This window comes from Schistocerca piceifrons, chromosome 6 (genome assembly GCF_021461385.2).
Source record: "Schistocerca piceifrons isolate TAMUIC-IGC-003096 chromosome 6, iqSchPice1.1, whole genome shotgun sequence".
Classification (NCBI taxonomy): domain Eukaryota; kingdom Metazoa; phylum Arthropoda; class Insecta; order Orthoptera; family Acrididae; genus Schistocerca; species Schistocerca piceifrons.
This window is the reverse complement of record NC_060143.1, coordinates 325,526,302-325,533,453: the sequence shown is the minus strand read 5'-3', so window position 1 is coordinate 325,533,453 and position 7,152 is coordinate 325,526,302. Positions and strand designations below refer to the sequence as shown.

At 43.7% G+C, this 7,152-nt stretch overlaps 1 non-coding gene across 1 annotated transcript; it reads left to right on the top strand.

Annotated features, from left to right (window-relative positions):
* Positions 1-4,676: 4,676 nt before the first annotated feature.
* Trnaa-agc lies at positions 4,677-4,749 on the top strand. The gene has a single exon. It is a non-coding gene; the product is annotated as a tRNA-Ala (tRNA).
* Positions 4,750-7,152: the final 2,403 nt, after the last annotated feature.

Genomic DNA, 7,152 nt, shown 5'->3' with positions numbered 1-7,152 from the left:
TGAATCAGCAGTATGACATTCATCGTTCTACAATTATCATACAGTGAGACTGCCAAATGTATATCCAAGGTGTCTCTCCTGAGACTCTCAGCCGATTTCTCAGGTGTTTAGACAGATATTTGCAGTTTCGTTTTCGCGATGTATAACCGAAGTCAGAACAGACAAATATTGCTCATCACGCATGTCATGTGACGCACATTGTCAACGGAAAGCGTCGGTTTGTTTCCATTTTTTTCTTTCGCTGTTTAACCTCAGCTTTTTCTTTTAAGGAGGGTAGGACGTCAAACAGGCCGACTTCGAGCAAGAGAGGCACCACAGGACATTCTAATTTCCACTGTCTATACTTTTACAAGTAAATTCATAAAACTTCGTCAGCATGGCCAGGAAGGATTCAGGATTCACACTCGTAGCAGCGGAATTTCAAAAACATAAGAAAATAATTTTTTTACATGTGAAATTTCATCATTTTCTCACTTACTATTGGCTGCATTTGTTGCTATAGGTACACTTTTCTTTATAAGTAAGAGGGACTGTTCGATGAATTTTGCACAGCATACAAACCATACTTACAGGTGTCTGAAAAGCTAGAATCTATTTAATTTCTGAAAAATGAATGAGCTGTTACGTTTTAAACTTTGTTTGGAAATAAAATCAAATTTTGTAGTTAATTATCTCAATTTTTACCACAGTTTTTAATAGATTTGGAAAATTCTAGAGTTTCATACACCTGTAAGTATGGTTTGTATGCTGTGCAAAATTCATCATGAAATCTCTCTTACTTGTGAAGAAAAATGTACCTATAGCAACAAATGCAGCTAACAGTAAGTTAAAAAATGATGAAATTTCATATCTAAAAAAAATTTTATTTTGTTATGTTTTTGCGTTTCCACTGCTCCGAGTGTGAGTCCTGAATCCTTCCTGGTCATGCTGACAAAGTTTTATGAATTTATTTGTAAAAATATAGACAGTAGGAAATAAAATGTCCTGTGGTGCCTCTCCTGCTCCAAGTCGGCCCGTTTGACGTCCTAGCCCCCTTAAAAAAAGTCGTGGTTTAGTGATATGCACATATACAGATGGCGGTAGTATCTCGTACACAATGTATAAAAGGGCAGTCCAGAGCAGCAGTTGCCATTTGCACTCAGATGATTCATGTGAAAAGGTTTCGGACGTGATCATCGCCGCACGATGGGAGGGCATCAAACATTACATTTCGGAAATCGTTAGGGAATTCAGTATTCTGAGATCCACAGTACGAAGAATATGCCGAGAACACCGGATTTCAGAAATTACCTCTCACTTAGGACAACGGAGTGGCTGACTACCTTCACTTAACGACCGGGGGCAGTGGCGTTTGCGTAGAGTTGTCACTGTTAACAGACGAGCAACACTGCGTGAAATAACGGCAGAAACCTATGTGGGACGTACGGCGAATGTATTCCTAAGGACAGTGCAGCTAAATCTGACGTTAATGGCCCATGCCAGCAGCCGACCGATGCGAGTGCCTTTGCTAGGAGCACGACATCGTCTGCAGCATATGTCCTGGGTTCGTGAGCATACCGGTTGGATACTAAACGACTGGAAATACGTGGCCTGGACAGATGAGTCCTGAATTCGGGTGTTAAGAGTTGATGGAAGAGTTAGCTTGTGGCGCAGACACCACGAAGTCATGGTCCCAGGTTGTCAACAATGCACTGTGCAAACTGTCGGTGGCTAGACAAAGGTATGGACTGTGTTTGCATGGAATGAACTGGGTTCTCTGGTCCAACTGAACCTACTACTAAACGGAAATGGTTATTTTTGGATACTTAGAGACTATTTTCAGCCATTCATGGACTTCACGACATTGCATCATGTGACCGGCACACACAACTCTTCGCATTTGGTTTGAAGAACATTCTGGACAATTCGAGCGAGTGATCTGGCCACCAAGATCGCGTTCCCATCGTACATAATCGAGAGGTCAGTTCGTACAGAAAATCCTGCACGGTAACACTTTCGCAATTACGAACGGCTATAGAGGCAGCATGGAGCATGGCCCATGGCAGCATGGCACGGGACATCGAACGACTTGTTGAGTCCATGCCACGTCGGATTGCTGCACTACGCTGTGCAAAAGGTGGTCCTGCACGATATTAGGAGAATCCAATAACTTCTGTCACCCCAGTACATACTAAACGGAATTCAACGTGTCCATTCGATAGTGGTCCCAAATTAGGCTAGTGTGATATTCGTTGTAGCGTTACGCATTAACAGGGACTTGAAGAATCGCCATTGCTCCAGGAGCTGTCTGCGCTGACTGCTACCGACCATGCAGTTGCGCTGCTCTATGGCTGCTGAACTTCTGGTTATTCTTCCCCTTTTAATGTCCCAGTAGATGAAATCGATAAAACGAATATAGCACTAGACTAATTTGCGATCGCTCTATCCAATGGGCACACAAAAATTCGCTTTCAAAACCGTTTTGTTCACAGCAGGAAACAAACTAATGCATCCGTCGGCGTCGGGCGTCGCATGAGAAAGGTGATGAGCACTATTTCTTTGCTATACACTGAAAAAACGAAATTGCAAATATTTCACGAAACACCACAGAAAATGCGCCTGGCGATTCTTTGGGGAGACAACCGGTATATGGGACCCGTTTACCTTGACCGCAAATAACTCTTTTCTCCCGGAAGCAAAATAAAAAAAATATGTATCAAGTAGATATTGTTTAGCTACCAGAGGTAGGTTAGCCTGCATGACTTCTTAGTTGCGAAACATGTACAGCAGTACGTCTTTTTTCAATGGCATCCTACATTTTTTATTCGGTTACCCACTTCATCTTCTCTATATACATGGTGATTATAATTAAACTTTCAAACTGCTGTAGAAATAACACCACTGGTCAGAATGGCGTCAAATTGCATCGGAATATCATCGGAGAAGTGGGAAAACATATGACAGAAGAAAAATAAATAATTACAAAATGTAGCAATAGATGGCGCTGTAAGCATCATAATTTAATAGTGGTCAACTACAAACGGCAAATGAATCATACAAGAATGCCTAAGGTGTACGTATGACGCTAAACAAACTGTACTACCCATTGTGTATGGGTGTGCAGGTGTGATACTGTTAGTTACGTAAGCTCATCCACCACGGCAAAATCATATCACATCGGAAGGGAAAAATCGGGGTTTAATTGTCCTGAGGCCATTAACCGCATAGAAACCATCACTCACATCAGTGTTTAATTGTCCTGAGGCCAAAAACCGCATAATAAGCATCAATCACATCGTATTTTTACTGTCCTGAGGCCAAAAAACCCTTAAAAAGCATCAATCATTGTCCACTTCCATGCAAGCAAGAAATTCTAAAGCAAAGGTCTCTCTTGCTGGCAGGGCAACACGAAGCAACTCGAGCCCTTGAGTAATTCTGAATAGATAGCTAAGAAGGGTGTTTTGTAGGATTCTACGCACCACGCTCATGTGTATGTCCAGTGTTCGGGCAGTTCTCCATGCACTACACTTTTGCCCACCACCACTGTGTGGCGACTGCTTCCACTGACGTCGAATCAATTCATTTCCTCCCTCTACCAGTTTGGACAACAAAAGAACCCGTTTTTTCGAATTTCCAAATCATTTACTCCAGACCCTCGGCAGCCATCGGACCAACGCCTTTTTTCAAACCCTTCAGTGTACGGAACTTATGCAGAGCGACGTGTGCACAGTCATCTTTCTTGTAACACAGCGCGACTCTGCATTGAGACGGTCATGGCGAACGTCGCAGACGCGAAAGGAGGAAAATCCGTGTACCCGTCGTGTTTATACCAACTTCAATGGGCCGTGCGCGTGACTGGTGTTTCCATTTAAGTATTCTGACACACACACACACACACACACACACACACACCACTATCTAGTGATCAATTTCCACACAAATTTTTTTCTTCTGCCATACATTTTCCCTCTTCTCCGATAATATTCCGTTGTCATTTGACGTAATTCTGACCAGTGGTGTTACTTCTACTGCGTTTTGAAAGTTTAACCTAAATTATAATCACCCTGTATGTATAAAAAATTAGCCATTCATATAAAAAGTGATCAAAGCAGAAGAAATGAATTAAAATTTGTGCTGCGGTCAGGACTCGAACCTTGGTCTTCTTGCTTGCTTTTTTTACATCTTATTTTGGTCTATATTGTTCGTTGTATATATGCTCGAGGCGGACGTCCCATGAGATTCGTTGAGGTTGTTCGTTGAGCCATTCACTCAGTTTTTTTTTTTTTAATTACGGAGGGTAGCTAAACCCTCTGACCGAACACGCTGAGTTACCGTGCCGGCGTGCTTCCTCGGCAGTAGTCACACCACCACAGCACGATGGACAACATTGCTGCACGAACTACCCAAGTTGAGTGCCCTTCCCAACATAAACTTCAATTCATTATCTTCTGCTTTTTTCCCTTACATTGACACTGCTGCCAGGGCTCTCCGACATTGGAATAGCACCCCAGCGTTGGACGTAATGGGAACGTCCTGTACCATAGGTGATCCTATAGATCTTATAATTAAATGTTTCCCTGAGACATTTAAGTCTCTTCATTATCTACGATCATAATCGAAGCAGAAGAAATGAATTAAAATTTGTATTGTGGCCAGGACTCGAACCCGGGTCTTCTAACAGCATTGTTGACCATCGTGCTGTGGTGGTGTGATGGTTAGCATTTCTGCCTAGCAAGCAAGAAGACCCGGGTTCGAGTCCTGGCTGCAGCACAAATTTTAATTCATTTCTTCTGCTTCGATCATTATCGTAGGTAATGAAGAGACTTAAATGTCTCAGGGAAACATTTAATTACATAAAAAGTAGTTATTAAATCTTAACACAAAAGTGACTGACTCTTCTGTACTAACACACAGTATAAGTATCAGTTCTATTGCTGGAACTGACAGTCAGGAGATGGCAACACAAGGAAAATGTACACCTGTCATTCAGTCAGCAGTCTTCAGTGGAAGATTTGCGTCAGTAGTGTGTACCTCAAAGGACAAAAAAATTAGGCACTCCAGTGTGAACGCACGTGTGAATGTGAAGCTTTTACAGATGGCGCAGCGATCGAGTCATGTACTACAATACGAGCTGCCTCTACATTTGCGTAAGGAAGTAGCGATCAGTGAGACGTTTGAGTTTCCAACAGAAATTTTACGTAAAAATGAGTAAATCTGAGGATGTGACAGAGTGGCAAAAAGGCGCAATCGTGCTTGGCCATGCCCATGGTCACACAGTGTGTGAAGCTGTCGTATTTGTTGGTGTTTCGCGGCGGACTATTCGGCGTGTCTACAAGCGTGGTGTAACATGTGGCCACGAAGCATTACGTCAGTGTTGGTTCTGAAAAAGCTCCTGACTGAGAGGGACCGGAGACGCGTTTCTCGGCTTGTGAATCGAAATTCCTTCCAAACTGACAGCAATCGCTGCGACCAGTGAATGAAGGTCTATCCTAACCTGTTAGCGAAGAAACATTACGACGGGAACTGAATGCATTGAACATTTAGGGTCCGTCACCTCGCAAGTGGCCATTGCTCACACAGGCACATAAAGCTGCGTGTCTTCAGTGAGTGAGAAATCATCGAACGTGGACAACAGCTGACTGGCGGAAAGTAATGTGGTCTAACGAATCACGTTTTTGGCTACATGCAAATGACGTACATTGTCGAGTGCACCGATGATGATGAATCGCCGGCCGGAGTGGCCGAGCAGTTCTAGGCGCTACAACCTGGAACCGCGCGACCGCTACAGTTACAGGTTCGAACCCTGCCTCGGGCATGGATGTGTGTGATGTCCTTAGGTTAGTTAGGTTTAATTAGTTCTAAGTTCTAGGGGACTGATGACCTCAGATGTTAAGTCCCATAAAGCTGAGAGCCATTTGAGCCATTTTTGATGATGAATCACCGTGATTAGAAACCATCCTAAGTGTGTGCAAGGTCATGTGCAAGCCGGAGGTGGGTCTTCGACGTTTCGGGGTGCTTTTCTTACCGTGAATTGGGTGACCACTGAGATGGGCCAGCATGTTTATTTAAACATACTGAATGATCACGTGTTGCCTTTGATAATTATGCTGTTGATACCCTGTTATTCAAGACGACAACAGCAAAGTTCATCGAGCTGAAAGAATATGTGACTTTTCTTCTGCCCACTCAGAGACCCTATTACACCTCGACTGGTCTGCAAAATCACCCGTCTTGACCCTATAAGTATGTGTGTGACATGTTGGCACAGCGGGTAAAACGCCAACATCAGCATCCCCGCACTTTGGTGGATCTGCGCAACCAATTCCTCTGCGATTGGCTGGATGCGACATACCTGCATGACGTTTTGGACACATTACCTAACCGAATCTAGGCAATTATCAAGTCCAGGCATGGAATTACACGGTATTATATGATGGTTGTAGCCATTTCTCTAGCGGTGTCCAATTTTTTGTACTGTGAACTTATGAATACTCCGTCCGAACAGGCCTTGGAAGTTACCGACCGGCCACCGTGTCTCGTCTGTGCATAGGCGTATCTGGATGCAGATATGAAGGTGCATGTGGTCAGTACACCGCTCTCCCGGCCGTTTGTCAGTTTATGACACCGGAGCCGCTACTTTTCAGTTAAGTAGCTCCTCAGTTTTCCTGACAAAGGCTGAGTGCAGGCCGCTTGCCGACAGCGCTCGGCAGACCCGCTGGTCACCCATCTGAGTGCTAGCCCAACCCGACAGCGCTTAACGTCGGTGATCTGATGGGAACCGGTGTTACCACTGCGGCAAGGCCGTTGGTGCTTATGAAACTAGTCGTCTACATTACTAAAGCACCATCCCTGATCCTGGGAACAGTTGAAGGTTCCCTGTCTAACGGCTTCCAGGGGCGACAAAAATTTGATTCTCAGTAGTTCGCGTAATTATAGAGGGAACTTAAAAGTTTAAAATGCTGTCATTACTGCGTGTTAAGAGGTACACTCTCTCGTTAAAAATTTAATACAGTCAAATCAGTGTGACAGTTACAAACAGTGCGTTTGTCTTCAGACACATATTGACGCAGCGCAAATTATCTAGATTATATTCATCCACTACTTGAGAATGAGAGCGATCATCGACTTCCAGTAAAGTTTACAAATAATTTCAAACCTTTACGAAACTTTGTC